Here is a 26816-nt window from a genome sequence, read left to right as displayed (position 1 = left end):
TTTTTCTTGTTATGTAAAGCATTTGAATTTGAATTTCCTTCCCATAAAGTACTGACTCAGGCAGTCTTGTGAGAGAGGAGCTATAAGAAGTGTTATAATTTGATCTGATAACTTTAACCTACTAGTGATTTTTTAAATTTTATTTTTAACATCCAAAGATAAACACTCAATTTAGTGCTAAATGTTACTTTGGATGCAGAGAAGAAAAAGGGGGGAGTGATGCAATCTTGGTAACACAGTCACTATGTGTTTCATATGACCAGTAAGGGTCATCAATAAAAGCTGTAGCCATCATAAAACACTCTAACATTATAAATGTGACAGCCATGCTGAGATAGGGCTGGTGGGGTTTTAACTGCACAACAAAATATGACATTTCCCAGTGTTTTATGTCAGTTAACAGTGGCAGGGCCACATTCAACGTGTGCTGATTTGTTTGGGTTGCAACAGAAAAAACGTTTTAGATCTTCATTATTTAAATTTTTACAATGGAATCATTCAGAGTTACAATAGTGTTTAAAATGTGCAGCTGGGCTATGACTGTCATTGTTGGATTTTCCATTTCCCCTTGGAAAATGCTGTATGAGGACATCACTGAATTACACTCAGCTTTCAGCTGCTCTTCAGACAGATTCATCTTGTTGGATACAAGACAAATGAATTAACAAATAAGTATTACAGAGATGAAGAGAAAAGAGGAAAAGCTTGTCTATTTGAAGTTTAGTATATAGTCCAAGCACTATTAGCAGTTTAATAGTAAGTCAAGTAGATGTAATTAGTATCCAAAATAAATGGACAGAAGTCAATTCATCAGATTTTCTGACTCACAGACATATAGAACCACAGCCACGGCTGCAATTCAGGTCACAGCCTAGATGGTGTTCATCAGGAAACTTCTGAGAATCCAAAATTCCTTACCCGAATTAGGAAGGTGGCCAAGTCTCTTTTTCCATGAGTCAAGGAAGGTAACAGTTCCACTAGATACTAATCTATCTAACAGTTCCAATAGATACTAATCTATTCTAGGCTTCAGCAAGGTCTTTGACTTGGTCCCCCACAACACCCTTCTGTCCAAATACGGGTTTGACAGGGGGACTGTTTGATGGACAAGGAAGTTGTTGTGAGATCACACCCAGAAAGTGGTGGTCAATGGCTTCACATCTAGATAGAAATCAATGACGAGTGGTGTCCTTCAGGGGTCAGAACTGAGACCAGTGCTCTTTAAGATCTTCATCAGTGGGATTGCTGATGCCCACAGCAAGTTTATGGCTGACATCATGCTGTGAGGTACACCTGAGGACAGGATGCCATTCAGGGAGATGTAGACAGGCTGGGACATTGGCCCACGAGAACCTCATGAGGTTCAACAAAGCCAAATGCAAAGTCTTGCACCCAAGTCATGGCCTCTCAGTATCTAAGGAGAGGGTCTATAAGAAAGAAGGGAACAGATTCTTTATCAAGGTCTGTTGTGAAAGGACAAGGGGAAACAGTTTCAAACTAAGATAGGGGAGATTTCAACTTGATATAAGGAAGCAGCTTTTTATGATAAGGACAATGAAGCACTTCAACAGACTGCCCAGAGAGGTGATGGAAGCCTCATCCTTGGAGATGCTCAAGGTCAGGCTGGACAAGGCTCTGAGCAATCTGTCCAGCTGGAGGTAACCCTGTTCATTGCAGAAGAGTTAGTCTAGATGACCTTCAAAAGGTCCCTTCCAATTCCAATGACCGTTACAAATCTATGAAATCAGCTCAACTATTTTCTGAGTGATAAAACACACAAGACAGATGAGAGTTCTGCCTTTAAAAATTACTTTGGTATCAAAGCAAAAACTGAAATGGGATCCAGATCCTCTTGGGCAATCAGTTTTCAAAATCTTCACAATACTTTCACAGACAAAGCATAAAAAAAAAAAAAGAAATCTTAACAGTCGCAAACTGTACCTATTAAATTCACAGAAAGCAATTCATCTCATGCTTGGACAAAAGAGGATACATGGAGCAATGACTTTCACTGTACAGAGAATAAAAAAGGACCATTAAGGAAAATCTTAAAGATATACAAGAATAGGCCAATATATATAAATAATAGTTTAAAAAAAAAATCTGGCAAAGTATTCATTCCACTGGCAGCCCGTTTCCTAAACTGAACCTTTCTCTTTCCCTCTCCTCAATAAACTCTTGAAATCCCCTCTGACCTCTTCCTGGAAAGAGAAGACTGTGTGATCTCAGCAGAAGGCTGGCTTCTGCCAGGTAGGGGCTGGAGCAGCACAGCTTTGCCTGTACACCATGCTCCAGAGGACAGGGAGGCACTCTTGCCCTTCAACCCAAGACATTTGTTACATCTTTTCTCTTTTAGTAACTTTTGGGGAAGAAAAGTAAACACTGAATAAGAGCAACAACTTGTTACGCTTAAGCATGGTAGAGTCATATATATGATGCTTTAAATACCCCTGAGCATGCAGCCTGTTTTAACACATCCTGACCAATCATCACATCACCATGCCAGACAACACTAGGTCATGCCAAAGAGATGGAGATTAGCTGATGCTTTTGCAGAGAGGATTTACTGTCCCTCAGTGTGCGGGCTTCAGGAGCCTCATAAGTACTGAGAGTCTGACAAACAGATCCAAAGGATTTGGGTTACATGAGTTCCCAAAACAACACATCAGTTTACTTATTGAAAGGCTATCAGAGAAGCACTGCACACTAAACGAAAAAAAATACAACATGAGGAAAAAAAAAAAAAAAAAAAAGTATTTTTATCAGTGGATCTCCATTTATTTTTCCCCCTCCACAGCACTATGGATGAGAAACAAGGACAGAATGAGCCCTTGGGATGTACAAGCAAATGTTTTCCTCTCTTTGCTACAAAAAAACTGAGAAACTACATCCAACCCCAACATCGCTGCACCGCTCTGCATCACCTCCCTTCAGTACCCTGGCAAAAAGGCTGCAATGCTCTCTGCTGAGGGCTAAATACTCTCTCACGCAGCCTGGTGCCTGAGAACCATGAAGATAACTTAAAGCAGAGTTTGTTCACCTTCTCCCCAAACTGCACATCAGCATGGTTCCACTGACCGGGCTGTGAGTTGGGAGATGAAGCAAACCATGTTCTGGCAGCCCCACGCTTGTCCACTGGAACAATGCACGTGGTTTCCTCTGCTGGACATGAGCACCTGCCTTGGCAGCTAACAGACATCCCCAGTGGATTTGAAAAATGCTAGACAAGAAGCTCTTCCTTCTGCACTTTAAACTAGAGTATTAAGCCTAGACAAAAGAAAAGTATTTTAAATAACTGCCATTGGATGTTTTTAGCTTGTCTTCAATTTTTCTTTACAAAATAAGTTGCTAAGATCACAAGGAAGTAACATCTTGAATCCCATGCTCAAGGATCATTCAGCCCTTCTCACTAATAGCAGTTTACCCGCTGGTCTATGTCTTCTCAAAGCACAGAGGAGCAGCATATGCAAAGGGTCTGCCTGACCACTGTATATCTTATACCTTACTGTATTATTTGTGCTACTTCAACTCAGTAGAATTATCTTAGCATGAGACTGGCATAATAGTGTCTAATCAGCCTTATTATCCTAAATTTTCAATTGTTTCCTGGTAAGTTGCAGTTATGTCTTAGCTGATTATCCACTTAAACTATCAAGTACCAATTATAAAACACAGTAACATTAACATCACAGATGCCTGAATTAAGAAAGAAGCAACCCTAGATCATTCTTTTGAGTAATGAAATATACTGCAGAGGCAGCAAACCTCAGTATGAAATGCCTTTCTCCATGATTTAAAATGAATAAATAATGATTCTAGTTTACAAATAAGTTGTTTTGCTAAATAACACATCAATTAGTTAGAAACAACCCATGGTATAACTTTGCTTAGAGTTCACATGAGCATCACATGCAGGCAATGGCACTGGCAAAGTGCAATGCCTCATGCAGTCAACAAAACATGCCCCCATTAAGCATTGTCTCGTGGCTGATCCTGATGGAATAAAATCCCATGAATCTTGTTTCCCATCTGCAGAGAGGGCTGAAAAATTGAAGCAGTGCTGCTGAAGAAGCCTTGCCACCTGGCCATGCTGTTTGCCAACTGATCTCCTCAAACCCAAGCGAACTGCAGAAATTCATAAGCAAAATGCATTCCTGATGATGAGATAACTAAAATCAGCCCAAGGTACCATAGTGGTACTACTGCAATCAGTGTGTCTCAGTGTCAATAGTGCCCACAGAAGACCTAAGTTCTTAAGGCCACACCAGCTCCCAACTCTTCGCACAACACAGAGAAGGCCAACTGGTTGCACCCCAAGTCACATTTGGAAGTTACTCTTTGCAAAGAACATCCACAGGTGCTGGATATCCATTAGAGTCTGTGGAATTAGTCAAGGAGGCTAGAAACCTGGGACTGCCCGCACATAATGTGCAGTAGCAGAAGGTTCACATCCAGCATTAGGAATCACAACAGGCTCATCACCAGAGAGGATGCTCAGACTGAATAAGCTGCTGCTCAGTCCACTTTCAAGTTGCCTCGTTTTACCTTAGGACCCATCTGGCTCTTCCTCTCTTTGCACATTACTTTTGGAATGAAAAGTTTCTTTGGAAAGAAAGACAAGCTGCTTGTCGTTCTTGAAGAAATGCTGCTCCCTTGCATCTTCATGGCTTTAAAACTCCTTCCATGCCACCTGTTATTGTGTGAGGAAGGGAAGAGGTAACAGGCTTCTCTCTGCATTGTGCAGAAAAAAAGTGTATGAGGGAATTCATGCTTTTTACTCTGAACATCATGTCACCAGGAGAGATTAAATCAAGGAGTGAAAGGTGAATGAGTGAAGAAGTACACAGAAAGTCTGAAGCAAGGGGAAAGAACACAATGATGCTATGGAAGGTCAGGTTATTGTTAGTTTTGGAAGACCACTGTAAATTGAATTGTTTTCAAGACAGTCATTAAACAGCTTAAAAATGGAGTGAATCACAAATAGAGAGGACGAGCAGTAGAAGCAAGTGTCCTGAGAAGAGCTGCTATAATCACCTAACAAGCACCAAGCACCACCCTGGAGCTGACCAGCCATCCCCCTACCAAGATCTTTAGTGAATGCATATCCAAAGGCTTATTCCCTTTGTAAGATAATCCTTGGCAACTGAAAATGTTTCATATTAAAATGCAAGTGACATAACAGAGTAAACAGCTGGGGCTCTAGAAGAGGGAAGGAATGAATTTCAGCTCTAAGGACAGGAAAAAGACAACTAAAAAAAAAAAAAAATACAACAAATGACCTTTCCTCTCCGCATTCCTCCCTCTTCCCTGTAGAACTCAAGCATTAAGCTAAATATTTCCCCATATTCACTGCCAAGCCAAACATGTAATAAGTGTCTAAAAAATGCTGTGGCATTGCTTAGCAGCTCCTGGTACATTTCTTCCAGTCCTTATAATGGTGGCAGCAGTTCCGAGCTCCACAACTGCACCAGGCTGAGATGCCTGTCTGTATTTCTACATCTGTCTATTTATCCACATAACCCTTTCCATTCAAAGTTCCCAGAGCTCAAAACAAACACCAGTACCCTCTTATTAACTCAGGTAAGACGAATAACCTTCCAACAGAGGCACACTGACAAGTGAAGGTGTTTTGTGTCACAAAGCAAGTCACTCAGACAGACAGCTGTAAAGTCAGGAATACCTCCCATCTCTTCTCTCTGCTCAGTTTGCTGAGACACATTCACTTCCCTCCATCCTATTTATTTTGTCACCCCTCATTTCATGATTGACATGCTTTTGCCAGCAAAATTCCTTAATGATGAGAACAAATACAACAGAGCATTTAACACCTCTTTGTAAAGCCAAGCACACAGATCATTTGCATCCCCAGTCCCTTTTTCTTTGGTAATTCTACAGATATAATTACCTGGACAAACTTGGAATGACTGAGTTTTGTTTCCACAGACAGGAAGAATAAAACTCAGTGAATGGGTCTAACAGCCAAACGGGGTAACATACTTCAGTAATCACATCTGCTATCTGGTTTAAGTGACCAGATGAGAGCTACAGTGGCTCAAATTTTACACTTCTTTCATACATCTGCTCTATTAAATAGGAGTGCAAAGACTTACCACTCAGAAGTAACTCATCTGAAGCACTTCTACACTGGCAGTCATTTCTGGGAGAGATTATAAAAGTAATCTGGGGAAAAAATAAACAATAGAAGTAATCTGGATAAATCCTATGCAATTAAAGGCTTAGTGCATGAGTGTTCAACCTTCTGGCCTGTCTGGACTGCACTGAGTGAAGAGGAATTGTCTTGAGGCACGAAAAAAATATTTGTATACTTAATGTATGTAACTAACAAAACTAAAATTATATAAAAATAAGTTAAAACAAAGAAAGCAACAAACACATAGGACAGGTGGGATATCTGACTTGGCTTTGGACACTGTTGGTTTCACAACAGTTGCCACAATTCTCAGTGAGTTCTTTAAGTGTTTGTCAGAAGCTTCTGACAGAAATGTTACTCTTCCTGTGCTTCACCCTCCAAAACAGCAGGTCACAAATGTACATACAGCCAAACAGCAATGCCATGAACAAGACACGATTGTGAAGCAAGGGATGTTTCTGGTAAGATGGGGCTTATAAAGGTACGGTAAAGAGACCTCATCAGATTTTTCTTTGACCTGAACGTCTGATTGCAGCTTTATTCATTCTATCCAAGAATTCAGAGGGCTGTAGCATGAGATATGCTAAGCTGCATGTGGCCCCCAGGCCACAGGTTGGTCATGGCTGGATTAGTAAAAAACTGAAGTTTGATGGACTGCTGGAAAGAACAGTTTAACCTGAATTACAAGACCTTCACATGACTAGACTGGATTGCCAATTAGTCTGCGTATTTATGAGTTACAAAAAGGGGAAGACTCATACTAGAGATCATTACTTAGTTAACCTGCCTGCCTCTCTGCATTACAATGAATTTAGTAATTATGGTTTGGAACACTGCCACTTCCCTAACAAGGAATTTAATCCACAACTTCTGGCAGAAAAATCTACTCACCACCAAGTTCGTCATATTTACTGCTGAGTCCTAAACACAATTGCTTAAATAAAGCACCTAAAAATACTTCACATAGCCATAAAGGGGGAAAGCAATGTCAGTTCAAAAAAGAAGTCTTTGTAACCTCAGGCAGGAGTTTTCCAGTCATACAAATCTTTTCCCTTTACAAGTAAAGCTCTGTTAATCTTTAAATAACACGAAGCATGCATTTATCCATTTGGCTCTCCTGCCGCAAGACACAGGTTGTGTCATCACACGGCTACTGATCAAGAAGGAATGCCTATGCCTTTTCTGGCCCTTGTAAGCCAATGGGTTGTGTGTGTTTTTTCTCTTCCAGTTGCACCATCTAGCCATGAAAGTTTACGGGCTGTTTCATCATTATAAGAAATACATAGATTCATCTTGGTCAATCCCCAAGTCACTCTACACTGATGATCTGCTTACTGCAAAGAATGCACCTGCTACTGAAACTCATTTAAGAAGCTGATCTGTAAGCAGAAAAGGGAAATTATGGGCAATCTATCTTCCAAGTCACTCAAAGGTGTAATGAGGAAGACAATGGAAAATATTACAACAGGAACAACCCTGCTTCAGCAGTGCAATAAGTCAGCTTATCTATGATCTTTTTCATCATCTGCTGTTGAATTACATGAATTGAAAGTATAAATGCACTGTAATTGTTAATTAAAAGGAGAAGATCTGAAGTGACTGGTATTTCATTGAATAGATCGGAACAACGAACTCATATGAGACCAGATCCTGATACCAAATAGTTCACACCAAGTAGTAAGTTGGCCCATATTCACCTAGTGTAATATCTCTGAGAGGACACTGCCTTTAGTACACAGCTATGAAATGGCATGATCCTGAACAAGAATATCAGAAAGTTGCCTATGATTTTGAAGGTAGTTTTTTTATCTTATTAGACTTCTCTGAAACTCTGCAGTTAGAATTCTATATGCAGTAGCTATCTTAATTGGAAAAAAAAGGAGAGCAAGAATATTAATAGTTGAATTTTTCCTTCCATGGAGACAGGATTAGAGAAAAAAGCTGCAGAGAATAATCCTCAATTCACCCCAAATGTTCTTAGTGTTCTTCCCCCCTCACTCCCCCAACTTAAAACTCAAGTAGACCATAATGTATCAACCTTTTAAATACACAAAGGTGACACTGGAATCAGCAGCTAATATTCTTCACAAGACTAACAAAGTTTTGTAACGTAACAACACTCCTGTACTGCAGAATAGCAGAAGTCCCATGTTTGGGTAAGTATAATTCTTGGATGTGTCACACAGTGCATAGTATAGAAAGTAACCAAGTAATACTATAATTACTGAGAGAAGATTTACGACCAGAGAAGCTGCACCAAAAATTTTACAGCAACGTTATCCACAGCTGCAGGTATCAGTGTTTTGGACCAAAGAACTGATATTACATCTGACAAAAGTCTTGCTTACTTAAGCGGACTGTAGGCTCACTACAAGACTGAAGTCTCTAGCTGCTTTTTTGCAGTCAAATCTTTGTCCCCTTGATGAGGCCAGTCCTGTCCAAAACACTGAAAATAACTGCACAGCTTCAACCACTAAGCCAATGGGAAGATTGGTTTCAGGGAAGATCCTGTATGCTTTTTCAAAGAAGTTAGTGATGTAGTCTGCTTTCTGCAGTCAAGACAGAGGCCTTACTTACTCAATGTTTCCTTTTACTCAGTAAGGACCAGATCATCTGCCCAGCAGAAAAAGCTATGTAAAAATGGGATAAAGTGTCTGTAGGAATTTCCTTGAACTGATACCTCCATACCATTCAAAAAAAAGTTCAAAAATGCAGAAGGGAAAATAAATTCAGCCAAAGGACACATCCCAGAAACAACTGGGCATTAGTGCAAAGATTCTGCATCTTTGTAATAGTTCTTGCCCTTATCCATACACTAGGCTGGCATCAACTCAGTTTTCTGTTACTAAATTATATTTGTGGTCAGTACATTATTTCAGACATTAGAAACACTGCAGCAAAGCAGTGAGTATCCATCTACTTGATAACAGTAATCAGGCAACCTCTTCTGAGGTATGAACAGCACTGCTGCTGCTCTTCTTCCTTAGCTATTTTTCTCCCGCTACTGCATACACCATCAGCAAGACCCAAATAAACCCCACCTACACAGCTTGTTGCACTGTGCTTGGAAAGGGCCAGTATGTAAAGCAGTGGATTAACTCTGACCTTTACCTATTTACACAATTACTCAGCTGTCAGTCACGGGCAGTAAGCTCCAGTGATTAGATCAGCTTCAGCAATCCTTCACTGATCATATTTCACAAACTTAGATGCGCTTGTAACTCAGTACCATAAAACCTCAGTGCTTGTACTACACTTAACATGATAGATTTTTAGACTGTTGGAGGGGAGGATCTCTAAAGAATAGAAATCTTAGCTTTTAGCATTTATGCTAGTAGGGAGGGTCATGAAAGAGGGAGGGGGTAAAAAAAAAAAAGTAGTGGCTGTGTTTTTGATGAAGATTCCCAATCATGCAAAAATTTACTTGCCTTGCACACTGGGAATGGCACTCTATTTAAAGAAAAAAAGTGCTTAAATGTCACTGTTTCTTGCTAGAGTCACTACAGACTCCATGACAAGAAACAGCTCAGTATGATTCCTGCAGTACCTACTTTGAAAAGCAAACAAACCCACACCAACATCAGACTTCTCTGAAGAGATTAGATTGCAATTACCTTTATTTAAAGGCTAATTTAGTGTGAAACTGTTTCTCTGCTAAAAAGGTAGGGGAAAAAAAAAGTGGGCTAAACCAGATAGACAAAAGTTGCTAAGGGAAGAAATTTGCCCAGGGATGAAGTCATTCTTCCAGGAGCTGAGACTCCCAATTTCTATTTCTGGCACTCCTGCTGTCATAGTGCTAAGGCCTCGGGGGTTGGGTACGAGACTGGGCTTTCCTCCATCCTCTTAAGATACCACACTTCTGCTCATAAACAGCCACACTAATTACAGTGTAGTTGCTCACAGAGCACTGCCTGGCATGCATAACATGCTGCCTCAGGTGGACATTACAAAGGTTCATTAACAGTTTACATGGAGAGCTCTTGACAAGTTTCCTGCATCACTGCAAGGTGGCGTGGTACAGCTGCAGAGCACTATTACTGGTACTTTGAACAAAAAATAGCAAGTGATCCCTTTCTTACTACAGAGTTTAGTATTTGCCTTAATTCACTCAAACATTTCATACGAGAAGGTGATTCAGTACAACTGGAGGTTATATTGAAGATAAAAACATTGAAAAATACCCACGGAAGTGTTTCATAGCTACCCTCTCTACCATGTTTCAATGAGTTATCGTCTCCTCACATGAAAAACTTCTTAATTACAGCCTTCGAGTACCTCCTCAGGATAGTCATCTGTGTCAGATCTCAGGACCTGAGATTATACAAAGAGTTTATGCTAGTTCTGCTGCAAGGGAGAGCTCCTCCTGCTTGTTCTGCCCTCAGGGCTTTCCTTTCACCAGTTGCAGCCTCAGCCCACACTGGAGGGACTGAGCTATGAACACAGGTAGTGCTGTTGCGCTTCTGCACTGTAATGAGTTGCTGATCTCTAGAGAACAACCATTTCTTCTAAGAAAATAAATAAGTCACTGCTGACAGCCACAAATCAAAGTCCAATTCTAGGGAGCCCTGCAGGTACACTGCATCCTCTGGTTCTTGTAAGTTAAACATATGCCTTGGGAAGAGGGCAGTGAGGTATATCGCTTAGATACAAGCCCCTACCCCTTCTGTATTCCAATACTTTGAGCTCTTCATATACGAGATCATCCATCTAGAAATCTTATGCACTTCCTAAACACATCTGTAAGGAGAAACACCAAGCCTTCCATGAGAAAGGAGCCATTACAGGCACAGTACAGATGTCTTGTTGCACGTGACATTGAGTTGGGTGGTCCTTCAAACCACTCAAGGTTAGCCACCCTGCTCTTCTGATAAATCTACTGAACATATTTTTTAAGTTCCTAAAAGCTTTTCAAAATTGTGCATTTGCTAGCCTATTACAGAGGCAATTTGACAGAAGCAGTAGCACAAGGTCTCACCTGCATTCAGTTATTTCTTTAATCATGAAGAATTACAAGAGCTTAAAAAAAAAAAAAAATGGATCTCTGATAAGAACACAAATTTCTTGTGGTGAACTGCACTGGTTTTAAATGCTTTTCTCTAAATTCCTCTTGCATTGAACAGACACCTTCAATACGACAGTGCCTATGGTACTGCAACAGTTATCAGTGCAGTTCTTGGGGAAGATCTACAGGAGAACGGGCAGAAAGGCTTCCTCCATACTTGGAGTTCGACTGCAGAGGGTGGAAGGTCTTCATACTCAAGAAGAGTATGTGCTATAAGGAATCCTTCAAGGAAGGTGCCCCTAACAGATTTCATCACATCATTTTCCTGTGCTTTTTCCAGTCATGCAATGAATAATCACAACACTTCTTCCCAGAAGTGCAGTTTATGGGAAGAATAAAAAAACCAAAATGGTTACTGCATTAGGACTGCTTTGCTCTCAGCTGCCACATATACAGCACTTGCCTCAGGTCACTATCTAGTGGTGTCACCTCCATCATAAATAAATCTGGCATTAGGATTTCTCAGCCAAAATTTCTTTAACAAGTTCCAAATTTGTAGAATTATAGAATCACCAAGGTTGGAAAAACCTCCAGGATCATCCAGTCAACCATACACCTGTCACCAATATTTCCCACTGAACCACAATCCTCAGTCCAACATCTAAACGTTTCCTTAACACTTCTGGAGATGACTTCACCACCTCCCCAGGCAGCCTGTTCCAATACCTCATAACACTTTTGAGGAAGAAATTTTTACTGAAGTCAGCCTGAATCTCCCTGGTGCAAAACTGAGACCATTCCCTCTATCTCTCTTACCTGGGAGAAGGGGCTTACTTCCACCTTTCCACAACACCTCCTTTCATGCAATTGCAGAGAGCAAGAAGGTCTACTGCGAGCCTCCTTTTCTTGAGACTAAATAATCCAAGTCCCTTCAGCTGCTCCCGTAAGACTTGTGCTCCAGACCCCTCACAGCTTCACTGCCCATCTCTGGACACACGCCAGGGCCTCAATGTCTTTCTCACAGTAAAACTGAATGCAGCATTCAAGATGCAGTCTCACCAGTGAATTCCTTTCACTCCTCAAGACCTGGAAGTCAGGTACCACGCCACCTGAATCACGAATGAAATAATGCTAAATTAGGAAAGAGGCCGGATGGAAACAGGCTGGAAACTCTTAAGAGATACCCAGGAAAAGCGGCTTGGAAGTCACACAGAAGTGGTTTTGCAGAACACAATGCAAGATTTTCATGTATATGCACAAAAGTGAAGCTGTGAGGCAGCACATATATTCCTAATAAGTTAGGAGAATAGGAATGTAAGTCTTCTTATAGATTAAAAAACATCCAGTGAATATGTTTTATCTGAAATGAGCTGAAACAAAACGCTAACTGCCAACACAAAAATAAGTTCAATCTGAGCATGTATGTGACTGAGAAGCAGAGTAGTTCTCTACAGAACTAAAGTTCAAGGGATGACAATATCCCAGGAGAGAGGCACAAGCAGGAGAGACTTAGTGCAAAGCTGGATAAAAGTAGATTGGTCGTTAGCAAGCAGACAGCTAAAATTAACCTCAAAAGGTGCAGTAAGATGATGGAAGAATGTCAACAGCGTAAGGGGAGGAAGGAAAGACATCAAATCCCTCAGAAGCGGAAAATTAAGGCATGGCAAACACATGGACTTCAAAACAATGCAGAAAAAGGCAAGTTACTACTGAGAAACTGAAAGCTGAATAGACTAACAGACTGCCAAAGAAAGAGGTGTGAGGTCATTCCTGCTAATTGGTACTGACAACCACAGCTCTGAAAGCCAAGAGGCTGTGTGGCAGAATCAGGAAATAAAGTTGACAGTGTGGGATAATTTCAGTACCTAAGATGGCAACACCTCAAGAGGGATTCCATTGAAGGAGATGGAAATCACATCTGAAAAGAGGAAGCAACAAATTAATAAAGCTTGGTGTGATGCAAAAAAACAAAAACAAAAAAACAAACCAACATCCTTCAGTTCAGAGGAAAGCTCTGAAAATGAATGTTTACATATACAATTTTTTTGGTAAAACGTGGCCTCAACTATTAAGACAACAGAACAAAAGCTAGCAGAGCAAGTCACAGAAGAATGGTATGTGGTGACCATCTATAAGCCAACCTTAACTACAAAAAAAAAAAAAAAAGTCTTCTGTAAATAGATATGAAGGAGCAAACGAAGAAACAACCAAAAAACACCCCCCAAAACACCCACGCAGCATAGAAGAAAGTTGCTGAACAACTTGAAGTTGATGGATAACGTTCCCCATGTATAACATTTGACAAAGCTTTGCAGGGAAAGCCAGCAGTGCATTCTAGTCAAATAAAAAGCAACCACCATTCTCTTACATAGTGAACCATTTACCCATGCCTTTCAATACACGCTTTCAAAGATGCTATCCATTTTAATCAAGATGTCACACTGAAATGCATTAACACATGCTTTTGCAGAACATTAAGAAGATAAGTTTTCTCCCCACTTTCTAAACACTTGGATTTAGCACTCAGCTGACTCTCTGCAGCCCCTCCAAGCTAAGTGCAAAGAGTATGCTGGCTTCACTTGAGAAAGTGTGAGTAATAGTGCTTCTGCTATCCTAGTAACAAGCGTTCTTACGACTTCTTTGCATGGCTGCTTCCATACTAAATGGTGGAGGAAAACACTTGCTTAAAAAAATGCATTTGCTGTTACAAAAGCTGTTTAGGCAGTTCATATATGTAACTTAAATCATCCATACAATGAATGGATGAATAAAATTACAAAAACAGCAACAAAACAAAGAGTTTACACCACAAAAAGAAATTCTAAAAGTGCATGTGAAAGAATCTAACTACACAGATACAGAAATAAATATAGGCCATGCTGTAAACATTTGTAACATTTTCTGTACTGACTTCATTCCAGTAAGAGGATCTTTATTGACAAGGACCTGTTTAGCACAGCAAAGTGGTGCTATCTCAGCATCACTGTAACCACACCCTTGCAAAGCACTGCAGTTTAAAAGTTCACTTTGGCCTATTTCTTGCAAGAAGCTGAACTCTCTCTAAGTCGGAGTCTCCCCTGTATTTCACAAGTTTTCTGTACTCCATTTGCTATTTCTGGTTCTCTTTCTGAACAGCTAATAATTGAAGCAGAGTGCAACCTTTTCATGCTTTAAATCTGACCTAGAAACACACAGATATAATTCAGCAGACCGATCCCTTAGTCTGTTTGACAGCAGGGGTGGTATGGCCTGTTCTTTCAGCAAAAAGCTCAGTCTAGTGGACTAAGAGCACAGAGTGAACAGCCAAGCCTGGTGCTAGGATTTAGAAGTGGAATTTAGTTCTCTGCTTTGCGTGATCCAGGGGTGAATTCTGTGACCACCGGCATCAGGGAATGGGAGAAGGGCATTTCCTTACCTCACACAGTTTATACGAAGTTGTCTTCAAAGCTATGATTTGTTATGGGCTGCGAGAAGCTAGAGAACAAACAAATAGACATCTGAAGTAGCTGACATCCTCAGCCTTTGTTTCTGCGTTCAGTAAGAAAATAGAGGCAGCACTACATATCCTGTATACTCAAGTATCCACTTCTTTTTCCTAGTTCTTACTGACCCGTTCAGGTTAACATTACAGAAAATTTACCTTCTGTGATTTTCATCACATTACAGAAATGACAGCAGAGCAGCAAGGTCCTAGACTGCAGAAAGTGAAAACGTGCTCAAACGTAACAGCCATGGGCACACAAATAAAGGAAAGAAGCAAAATAAAGGAAAAAAGTAGGCCTTCAGGAGGCCTCGTGCATGCAAGGATCACCAGCAAGACCCCTTTGCCTCCACTACTGACCTGTAAATGAGGTCTGGGAAGGGCTGGATCCTGGATCCACCCCTTCCAGTCACTGAGGTGCATTGCTGCACCTGAGCTCCCCTGCATTGGCCCCACCTTTCTACCAGGTGCTCAGTCACTGGTCCAAGCCATGAGGTAGCATTTCCACTACACCTTCACACAGCATTTTCCTGTCCGGTTTTACTAAGCATACCAGTTTACTTTTATACCAGCTATCAAACAAGGAGTCATACTGACAAATTACTGCTTATCCAGTGAATTTCCCACCACACTTAAATGAACACATTTACCTGCACCTAAAAATCTTCCACCCATACCAGAAGTAGCAGTGCATTACCATCCCAACGCAGACATTATTACTTACGGCTAGGAATGGAAATGAAGAGGAGCAACTCATCTACTGGAATGAGTTGTGTATAGTTAATAGTATCAGCATGAACAGAATGTTATCAAGAAAGCCTAGAGGTCCTTTGGACTAGATGGAAAAATCACTGCAGTGTGTCACATGCTACTTGAGTGGATGACTAAGCAGCAACAAGTGTTAAAGTACATCTCTTTACTGAAGAAGAGACGGAGTCTCCTTGAAGAAAATCTAGAGACAAAAGTTTTAACAATCCCCCCTCAGTGACCCACATTAAAACAAGAAAACAACATTTGCTTTGATTGTTAAGGCTCTGATCTCACTCCACACCATTTTCCTTTTGATGGATTTTTATATCTTATGACTAGTGTCCAATGTCAGCGGTAATTAATGGCTGCAAGTACAAAAACTCCCTATTGCAAGTTGGCTTTGTTGTTACTTCTATATCAAGATGTCTGCTTTGCTAGAGTTAACTTCTGAAGCACAGTTCTTCAGTATTTAGCAGATGAATCTATGACTTCCAGCATGCTTCTGTGTAGCAATAGCAAAGAAAAAAAAACCACTGGAATTACTAGTTGCTATCTCATCTTTTTACTTTAGGAAGCAGAGGGAAACACTACAGATCAGAACTACCTCTGGGGACAAGGGATCATGAGGGTTAAAATTAGAGAAGACAGTTTGACAGCTTTCAATTCATGTGGAAGTATTACTAAAAAGTGTTTTGAATTATGTCACACAGGGCAAGTGTCACTGTAGTGAGAACTTACAGTGCCAGCAAGCGTCAGAACAAATTACACTGCAGGACAAGCACACTATATGTCACCACACTTCCAAAAGGCAAAGCTTCCACCCACTGTCAAGAAGCTGCTTCCATTTCCACGTCAGTATATACCCAATTGCTCTTATTCACATCTAAACAGCACATGGCAAATAATACAGTAACATTATTGACAACTTCAGGATCCCTCCCTAGTCGGAGGGACCAAATGCTCTGATTCTCCAACACCTTAAAATACAATCACTTCAAGTCTCTGGACTCACATAAACAGGTGCCTCAAAACCATTCGAAGGCACTGCTCACCATGCTAATGAAAAATCTCTGTCTGTCTCTTATACTTCTGGGTCTGCCTGTATCCTTCCGGTCTTTCTCACCTCTTACATTAGATGCCCTTGGCAGAAAGGAGAATTTGCAAATTATGCTAAGCCTGGCACAATACCTGGTACAACTGATGGCTCGTCCATGCCTGGGGTTCCTCAGTACTAACAGTAAAAGTGAAGAAGAGGAACATGAAATTTATTGTACCAGAAAGTAGAAAGATGGGGCTAAGTCATAACAAGAGCTATAAAATACTTCACGAGCTGAAGGAAATTTTTATTGAGTCTGAACTCTTCTAATATGACTTCCTGCAAGTTTTCAGGAGCTCCTCCAAAGAGGTTTTAATTTAATACTTAGACTGCTGAAACAAATTAACCAAAACATGCATAATATCTGTTATTATCGAAATAACTGAGTTGAGTATAAAGCAGAAGGAAATCCATTCCCATGCTTCCTGATTTATTTTTCAGTATTTTTCATCAAAAAAAAAATAATCAAACACAACGGCCAAAGAAAACACAACCACCTAAAGGCCACAATATGTCGATATGTAACATTCTCAAATAAATGACAATATGAAAGTTCGAGGACTCAAAGCCCAACCTCAATTAAGACACCATTGCCTCCAGCTATTTATTCTATCCCACAGCCTATGATCCAAAAAGCAGAGCTACTGTAGTAACTATGATATGTACGATACCTCAGTTGCTTTAAAGCAGAGAGCAAACAGTACTGAAAATGCAATGAAGTTCTAAATGAAGATGCAGTCTGTACACAGAAGTAGCTGGAGTGCTAGCTCATGATCCATGTAACAACTGCGAGATGACAGCCTTTGGCAAATGAAAACTAACAAAGCAACTCTGGAGCTGTAACAACACTTTTTGCTGTGAATAAGTGCCAATAAATCCAGTTAACTAAGACACCGCAAGACATTCTGACCCTGTACGTTTTTCTGAGCCGCCAGTACCAGCTCTTTTCAGAAAGGAGTCAATTTATGTGCAACTCTGTCTGTCACTGACTTGTGTTCTGAATGGCTGAACTTGAGCTATGCCTGTGTAAGCTGAATTCCCCTCCATGCATTCATTCTCCATTCCCAGAATGGCTGCTACAGGAAAGCAAATCCTATTTGGAAGGATTACTTGTCACACAACTGCCAGAAGCCCTGTCCAAGACTGAGCTCCTTCCCATGCCAGAAACCATAAAACTTTAAAGGTCCACGCATTCAGAAAATGCATGATTAAAGTGGGCAAGTTGGGAACACAAATCAGTACCACCATACTGTATATTCAGAAACAAAGCCAGCGCTCCCCTCCTTTGGTTCCCTTTATATTAGGGATTTGGGCTAATGCTGGGCTAAACTCAAGCATGAAGGTGCACAGAACAAGAAAGCACAGGCCAGACCAGGATGTGCACTGGTTTAGCCAAGCAGTAGTTGGTAGCAATATGGATGCTATCTAACACATATGTGCAGACAGCAGGTACCACACAAGTACATGTGAGAGAAAATTAAACATCACAGAATTATCTATTGTCTAGAGCAGTACATGCAGGTTTTTGTGTTCTTTCTACACACATTCCCCCATTAAAACATCATGGAAACATTAAAACAGTCATGGAAACTTACTGGAATGTCCCAAGCACTCAAGAGCTTGAACATGTTTTTTCCTTGCAAGTTTTATTTGCCGATTCTTATCTTTGCATTTTCTAAATATTTCACACATTCCGTCCCTGTTATTTCTGTATATAAGAGACCATTTCCTAATTTGTAGGATGTCATGACATAGCCTGTTTCCTTCTCCTTCTTAAAAAGAGGAACTCCATAAATTTAGTTCTTCCACAAGAAAGGAAAGAAGACTACATACTTGTGATAAATGGCAGGTAACACAGGAAACTGGTGGGCAGTATTTTGGTACAAAGGAGAAGCAGCAGCATTACATCCCACCAGCAGAAACCGTTCCTTTATTATTGAACACAAGCTGGTGAGAATGGAGCATCACACAGACTTTGGCTGAAAATCCTTCCTGGAATGCAGACAACACCAGCTAGTATCAGTTGTAACTGCTCTTTTTTGTGCAAAGTGCACAGCTGCCTGATTTGAGCTCTTCAGCGTCGTAGAGCTAGAGTTGCAGTTTTGCATTTGCTTTGCACCAATCCTTCATTGATTGGAGTGGCTAGAACCTGAAGTCCCATAATAACCATCCTCCAGCCATACAAAACTACACTTTCTTCAAAATCAGGAGTTTTATTTTAATAGATTATCTTGTCCAGTATCTTTCTGAAGAGTTTCTACCAGTTGCATTTTTTATTTTTAAATCTGCTCTAAACTTTTCCTGAAAATAACTCAGTAAAAGAAGCACTCAGAATAACTGATAGCATATCCAGGCACCACGCAAAAGGTAACAAGAAAGCGGGAGCTCTTCACAGCTATCAACTTTAAAGAACACGTTATTATACCTTCAAACAAAAGTATTAGAAAAGCTGTATTAGTTTGAGTAAACATATCACACAATAATCCTAGAAGTAAAAGAACACTAAGAGCATAAGAAGAAAACAGCATAATTTATGCCTCTAGCAGCACTGAACTTAGACAGATTTTCTGGTTAAGATTCAGCATTAAGAGATATAGGTTCCAAGTCTACTTCTATCTACATCTCTGGGCAGGTAATAAGCATTTAGACAGATGATACATCGCATTAAAAAAAAAAGTGAGGAAAGACCTACCAGCACAGCCTAAAGCCAGACAACCTGTGGAGCTACCTTAGCAGATACTTCACACAAAAGCTTGAATTGTAAAGGCTCTGAGAATTCACATTTTTCACAGGCTTTTGAAAGTCTACACCTCCCCTGGTCTGATTATTGACCAGTCATACATTTATTGTAGACCACAAATGGAACATGATGGAAAATGCAGTAATGACAACAGAGAAGCAAGGTCCTAGGCTGCAGCAAGTAAAGAACTGCTCAAGTACAGCAGCCACAGAAATAAAAGAAAGAAAGAAGCTGCTTACCTTCAGAAAGTCTCAAGTACACAGGGATTTCCAGTGGAATCCCTTTGTCTCCAACACCAATCCTTAAACGAGGTCTAGGAAGGGGTGGATCCTAGTTCCGCCCCTTCCAGTTATCCAGATACACTGCACGCACCTGAGCTCCCCTGGGCTGGCCCCACCTTCCCACCAGGTGCTCAATCACTGGTTCAAGCCATGACTTAGTATTTCCACTACAACAGCCTCTAGAGTGAACAAGCTCCTGAGAGCACTTCACTTGCCACCCTGGGGAAAGCCATTGCAGAGATAGCTGTACTGCACTGAAGAGAAACAAACTGGAAGAAAAAAACTTTATGTGCTTTACCTTGTAGTGGGAAGTGCAGATGCCTCCAAACATATTTATATCCATACAGTCCATTGGTTCTGACTTTTCTGGTAACAGCAGCTCTTCCACCTTCTTGTTTTTGTACTTTTAATTTGCCAACTGATGCAACCTGTAAATTTACAGAAGTGGGTAAGTTATTCCAAGACATTTATCCATCTCATTCTACAAGGCACTCAACTTTAATGCATATGGCACTGTGCCATGTATCTTCTATTGCTCTCAAGAGCTTTCAGCACAATGGTTTACAGTCCACTGTTTCAGTACATCATTGATTTTTTATTTTTCTATTTTTTTCTTTAGGAGGATAAAGAAAGAGATTCTTTCCTTGGATTTATTTTTCAGGAAGTCCCATGTGTGCATATCATGTGTTTAAGAACATGCTTTTACCTTTTGAATTTCAAATGCTCATGATGCTAAATTGTCAATTTACTTCTGAATTTATCTGTTAAAGGCTGATTCTCATGGAAAGAAAAAGTTAAATTTAAATTCTAGCTCAGGAGTAGGAATGCTACTAATTTGAGAAAGAAAAGAGTGACAGATATAGATCAGTTTTCAGCAATTAAGGTAACAAAAAGAAAAAGATCCTTCAAAAAAAAATGACTTTGCTGCTCAAAATTTTTCAGCAACACAGAATTTCTTTTCTAGAAATACTCAGGGAGATTCCTTACAAGTATCTGCAGCTACACTGCATGTATTTATATTTGAGCATCCAACCAAAAGGAGCTCTGAAAACCAAGGAACGGCTTTTCTGATTGAGCTCAACAGCTGCCATCAGAGGGACCCTATGAAAGCATCACATATGCTTGAACCATGGGCCAGATCATTTGGCTTACCAGGAAGGGGCAGTAGAATAAGAAATGCAAAATACATGCACCTTGGTACATGCCTGGATGCAGGTAGAGATTGCTGTGAGGGCATGCCTCTGCACAGCACTACTGAAGAACTGACTAAAGTTTAAAAATTGTCACATGGCAAATTCCTACAGCACAAAGACCTCGTGTATGCAAACATGTCAACTGTGTGGCTGTAGGACAGATATGAGATAGCTTGCACACTGCAAAAGAAGAATGAGCCAACAGCAGCTGATGTGAGTTTGTGAAAAGACATCTAGAATGTTTTTTTCTTGGTTGTTCAGGAAGATTAATTATCCTAAAGCATAGAATCTGCTCAAATGCTGATGGAAGCAGAAAAATGAATAGATTTTAGTCTGCCATTATAAAAAGAATGCTATATTATTTGGATTCAAAACTTGGGTGTATTCTTTGTATATAATACTGTGCTAATATTTTACAGTTTGTCGCCTGTAATGATAAACATTACTTGAAGTAATACCCAGGTTAACTAACAAGATGTCTGGAGTGTCTTCGAGCACCTTGTTATATGCTATGCCTATAGCTATTTGCTCAGAAACTAAAGCAAAAGGGACTGTTAGAGAAAATTTTCATCTTGGTTAGCTTCTCTCCTGATTTCAGTTACACTGTTAACCTACAAAGGTACCAAAGGAAAAAAAAGTGACTGCACTGCTCTTGGCTCCACTTGCTGATGTTAGACCTACCTCTCAAAAGTCTTACCATGTGGAAAGCAGATTTCAATTTTTCTGTGTGTGCCTGTGTGCACAAATATTCTATCTAAACCTCTCTGATTTGAAATTATTGCAGAGCGTGCTAAAAAGCATTGCTTTAACAGCCTGACACATAGAAACTTGGTAACCTCTCCGAAGGCTTCAAATAGGAACATCACTGCTCAGGCAAAATTTCTATTTTGTGCATCTTGTGAGTGTTTTCACTTCCAGAAGGCAGAAAGTGAACAGGCAAGGTACACAAAAGGCACACGAGTCCCACTCCACTGATTTTGATTAACCTTTTTGCAGTCAATGTTGATCTGGGCCAACGATGACAGAGACAAAGTTGCAACTACTTCCCAGATACAAAGAACTCCCAAAATAGCTGTGCAGTTTCAATCTTGAGAGAATTATATGCACGTGTGCATGTATTATTAAATCCCACAATCAATCTTACTGTATTACTTCCATTTTTAGACCATAATAAAGGACACAAAAACATAGTCCTGCCTCACCCTGGGTAGAAGACTACCTCTAGATTGCAATCTGAATGCCAGTGATCTTTTAGGTGACTGTTACTTTCACCATTTCCCCCATGTCTTCCACCGCAAATGCTGTAGTTGGGCTTTGTCACAAAATGCTTCTTGCTGCTTTGAAGCACTGTGATACTTTACTTGAGGGCACCTCCTAGTGAAGCCTCCCTTAGCAGAGAGAGCTTAATAAAGCAACATGAACTGCTCAGCCAAGCTTCTTAATTAGAAGTATAACAAACCTGCCATCATTACGACAATGCAAATACTGATGAAAAGTAGTGTTTTGAGTGCCATAGATATGTATGTAACCAATTCAGAATAAAGCTCACACATCCTTTCTAATTCACAGAATAAGGCTGGAAAAAACCTCCAAGATCACCTAGTACAGCTGCCAACACATCCCCATCACTCCACTGCCCACGTCCCTCAGTGCCACATCCACACGGTCCTTCAACACCTCCAGGGACGGTGACTGCACCACCTCCCTGGGCAGCCTGTGCCACTGCCTCACTGCTCTTTCTGAAAACAGATTTTTCCTAACATCCAACCTGGATCTCTCCTGGAGCAATTTGAGGCCATTCCCTCTTATCCTATCACTGCTACCTGGGAGAAGAGGCCCAGAGAAAACTGGGGAATTAGCTTTGCGGAGCAAGATCTGTGAGGCCTGGTGGACAAGTGGATCAAAAGCTTTGTCACAAAGACAGAGTAAAGAAGATGGACTCTCCTCAGTCACGCCTAGTGAAAGAACAAGAGGCAAGAGACAAACTAAATACAGGGACCTCCATTTAAGCGCAGGAAATTCTCACTGTGAGGTTGTTTCAGCGCTGGCAGAGGTCCCCCAAACAGGTTGTAAAAGTGTCATTTCAATAGAGCACAGCCATTTAGCACCCAACTGGACCCAGCCCCCCAGAGGGCTTGAGCCCCTGCCAGCCTCAGCCACCCTGCCAGTCTGTAAACAGAGCCTTGTTTCCTAATCTCCTATTTATTTACCTGTTTTATTTATTTATTTATTTTTGAACAAGTGTGTTATTACTGACATAGCTAAGTTGAACATTCAAACTGTGGGACAAGAATTTCATTTGAAGTCTCTGTGCTATGGATGGGACAGATTGATGAAACAGTGAATTTGAAAATCGAACTGGACGTTGCAGACATACGTGCCAGCTCACACACTTCCAGTCAATGCCATCAGCAAACCAGAGGCCCCAGGGAGCGTTTCAGTGGCGGACTGCACATACTGCCAGCCAGGAGCAAGGACTTCCCAGCAGAGGTGCGCAGTGCTCTTACCAAAAAGGTGGCTCAAAGTGCTGCACAGCCCAGTTCCTCAGTCAGCCAGGAGCACGGAGAGGATCAGAGCTTCCCCATCACCACTGAGGAGTTCCATGTTCCTAACACTACGTCACCGATCATCTCAGCACCTTCATTTCTAGTACCTCAAACTCAAATTGGAAAAGCTGTATTTACAACCAGTACAGAGCAGGTCCCAATTTGCAATCTGGTCTCACTCCTAACCTATTACTGGTGAGTAATTACTATTACTACCTATTAGTACCTTGGCTTTCAGTCAGGAGATTCAGCTATGAAATTTTTTGGGGATGGATTTGAAGTTTAAACATAACTGCAATTAAAAAAAATTATTTTGTACACTTACTGTGGCCCGCATATGCCTCTAGTTGAATTATTTGTTGCCAGACCATGGTAACTATGTTATTTCATGATTTCCTGCAGTGCAGTTCAGGTAATGACAAAATAGCTTCACTTCAAATTGTACTGACCAAACTAACTGTTAAGTATTACAGCCAAATTCCTACTCTCTAAATCACTGGAGAGAGGTTGCCAACACCATGTTGTATTTAGTGATATCATAGGATAAGCCTTAATAGCAAAAACTACAGTATTAGTGAGTTTCACATTTATGAATTTGTTTAATTATTTAGTAAATTTGGCCAGACATGGCAGTTAATATATTTCACAAACAAGGATGTCGTGATGAAACAATTAAGTAGAAAAAATTTTACATGGGTCTGACTAGAATAAATAATTCGCAAGTACCTACACTAGAATTTATGCATAAATTAGTTGCCTCTATTTACCTGACAAATGACAAATTCATTTTATAGCATGGTGAAAAACCCTAATCTAAGTGAATCCTCACAGAAGAACTTGTTTGCCTGCAATGAGATGGTTTGGAGAATAAGTTTGCTAGGTTTTGTTGATGCAGCTGAGGCCTGTTGCATGCCACCGAGGGACTTGGCTTTGCTCAACTCTTGCCACGGGCAGCTGCAGGCTGCGAGGCAATGTGTTGCCTGCTGACTCAGCTTATCTGCTAAGGCAAAATTCAGCCCCGGCACAACCTCCGAGGGAAGGCAGCACCAGAGCAGACGCTACAGCACAGGCACTTAGCAATATTGCCTCCTGTTGCCAGCAGAGGAAAGATTGCCCAGTGTTTTCAAACTTCTTGAGGCATGCTGTGTCAATACATAAAATGCCTTTAATATATGCACATTATTGCAGCTATTTTAGCATAATATTGGCATGTCAGTCTTATTAGCAGGGAAAAAAGGCTTTGTCACTAATAACTTGAGTTGTATTTTATTCTGCAGTATGCTATTCTACCTGCAGATCCTACATACAGCTGTATAATGGCATCTCTCCCATTTTAACACTTATAGCTGATTTCTTCTCACTTTCATCTCTCCAGTGAAAGACTAATGTTTAATCTATTTCATATCTGGCATTCATTCAGTGAACATCAGTTTATAAGGGTAGAGGAAATCCCATTAATCTAAATAGGATTAAGGGTATTTCTACCGTTTCACTGTTTTCAATTCCTCAGAAATAAAGAATATCTTTAAAATGAATAGTTGGCGGTCAAACAGCTCATTAGAGTGATCCATCACAATCAGAACAGGTAGTATAAACTTGTTGTAACTATTTCGTTACATCTGCAGAGGTTACTTCATTAGGACCTACAGTAAACCAGGAAGTAGATAAGTCACACTGGGACTACAGCAAAGTAGGCAACACCTGATAGCTTGCACATGTGGGTTTAGTTCTGGTTAACATAGCATTCAAGTAAAGTTTTATACTGCCTTCAGATCCAGGTGGTATCGCTGTTACCATATTGCTGTCTGTTCCTGCAGCTGATCTGGTTCTATCACTTTACAAATGTAAGGATTGGAACTTTACATAGCTTTGAACAGTTGCATCTGTTTTTCAGAAGCACTGCTACAAAGCACCAGGAAAACATTACAGCATCATTTTTTTGCTTTGCTTTTTTGAACCGCATTCCTCAAGTTCACTCTTCCCCATGTCCCCCCCTCCCAGAGAAGCCAGCTGTGACACGACAGAATCACTCAGCAGCAGCACATTCCCATCACTGATTTAGCACCTGAAGCAGCAGAAGGAGCATTTTTAAACATTAAACTAATAGGATAAAGGGCGACTGATCCTATTTGCTCTGATTAGTGGTTTTTTCCACAGAAAGAACTCCCGCCATAGAGCCAGAAGCTTTCTGTAGTTAACAAACGGGGGATTTTCTGTTAGATCATCTGTCTCACAGTTGAGCTGCACAAGCACAGCCATTTATTCACAGCACAGTTCAATCCCCTTCCTATTTTTTCCCGGAGAAGTCAGTTCAGTCCTTCACGCACAGCTGTCCTACCTCTCCTCCGACCCTTCCACTCTATGCAAGCTTTAACACATTATCCCGAAGCGGTCCGTGGGCCCCTCCTACTATTCGAATGAAACAGACGAAGGCTCTCGCTCGCAAAGCGCCGGCTACGAGGTGCTGCCTCGCACAGCACCACACGCAGCCTTTCCTATGGCCGCGTTCCCGAGCGGTGTAAGGAAGGATGCCGTCCTTTATGCAGCCTTCTTTCAACACAGCATGCACGGCACAGGCTTCGTTCCTCACGCCGTGGAGCAGCCCTGCCTTCGGCTCGGTATCGCCGATACGTATCCCAGCACACGCGCTCGGGCACGGCAAGCGCCTTGCAGCTCCCGCTTTAACGTACCCTGCCTTCTAACAGCGAGGCGAGGCTTTTCCTGCACCGATCGATGCGAATGTCACCTCTCCTCCCCGCTCCCGCCCAGCCACGAAGGGTAGAAACCACCGCTGGCCATTCCCGGCGCGCGCCTACCTCCGAAACCGCTTATTCACGTACGCCGGAGGGACGCAGAAGGACATCTAAAACGCAGCGTCTTTAAGCCAGCAGGGAGACCCGCCGGGCAGATGCCACTTCAGACAGCATTTCATCCGGAGAAACGGAGAGCCGAGGGAACCGAGCCCCTTCCCCTGCTGTTCCAGCCGGGAGCCGCCGGCTGCTGGCCTCCGCCGAGGGCGCGGAGCGGCGGGCACACAGCGCCGCGCTCTGCCGCCGCCCGGCCCGGCCCCGCCGCCGCCGCAGGCGGAGCTCCCGCGGGCCGCGCACAAAGCGGGGGGCGGCTGGCCGGGAGGGGCCCGGCTGCGGCAGCGGGCGTGTGTCTGCCAGCGAGGGGCTGCGGCGGAGAGAGGTGGGAGGCAGGGCTTCGGCGCTGCCCCGCTGGGGCACGGAAAGGGGAGGTCCGGGGTTCGGGGAGGCAGTTTGAAAAGGCCGAGAGAGCCGCCGAAGCAGCGCGGAAACACAATCAATCACAGAATACCCCGAGTCGGAAGGGACCCGCGAGGATCACAGGATACGGTTGGCCACCTGGGCTTGCAAGTGTATGTTGTTGGCTCGTGTTGAATCTTTCATCAACTGGCATTCCCAAATCCATCTCAGGGCTGCTCTCAAGCCATTTGCTGCCCTGTAGCTACCTGTATCTGTGCTAGGGATTGCCCCGACAAGCGCAGGACCTCGCAACTGGCTTTGTACTTCATGATGGTGGCATGAACCTACCCCTCAAGCCTATCTCCGTCCT

General features: G+C 41.7%; 1 protein-coding gene across 5 annotated transcripts in view; it reads right to left on the bottom strand.

Annotated features, from left to right (window-relative positions):
* Positions 1-26279, bottom strand: part of TMEM108 (transmembrane protein 108) — a 154071-nt gene extending 127792 nt beyond the window's left edge. The window contains exons 1-4 of one of the 5 annotated variants that reach the window (XM_052694179.1): positions 26057-26279; positions 19800-19929; positions 13019-13071; positions 11970-12262 (exon numbers count right to left, since the gene is read on the bottom strand). The gene's annotated coding sequence lies outside the window, so the exon portion shown is untranslated. Of the gene's footprint in view, positions 1-6110; positions 6181-11969; positions 12263-13018; positions 13072-19799; positions 19930-26056 lie in introns of all 5 variants that reach the window. The other 4 variants (XM_052694180.1, XM_052694178.1, XM_052694176.1 and 1 more) reach the window with 4 other exon arrangements.
* Positions 26280-26816: the final 537 nt, after the last annotated feature.

The sequence above is a fragment of the Tympanuchus pallidicinctus genome, unplaced genomic scaffold (assembly GCF_026119805.1).
Source record: "Tympanuchus pallidicinctus isolate F22 unplaced genomic scaffold, pur_lepc_1.0 scaffold3, whole genome shotgun sequence".
NCBI lineage: Eukaryota > Metazoa > Chordata > Aves > Galliformes > Phasianidae > Tympanuchus > Tympanuchus pallidicinctus.
The sequence above is the reverse complement of the archived record's forward strand: the minus strand, read 5'-3'. Positions and strand labels throughout refer to the sequence as shown.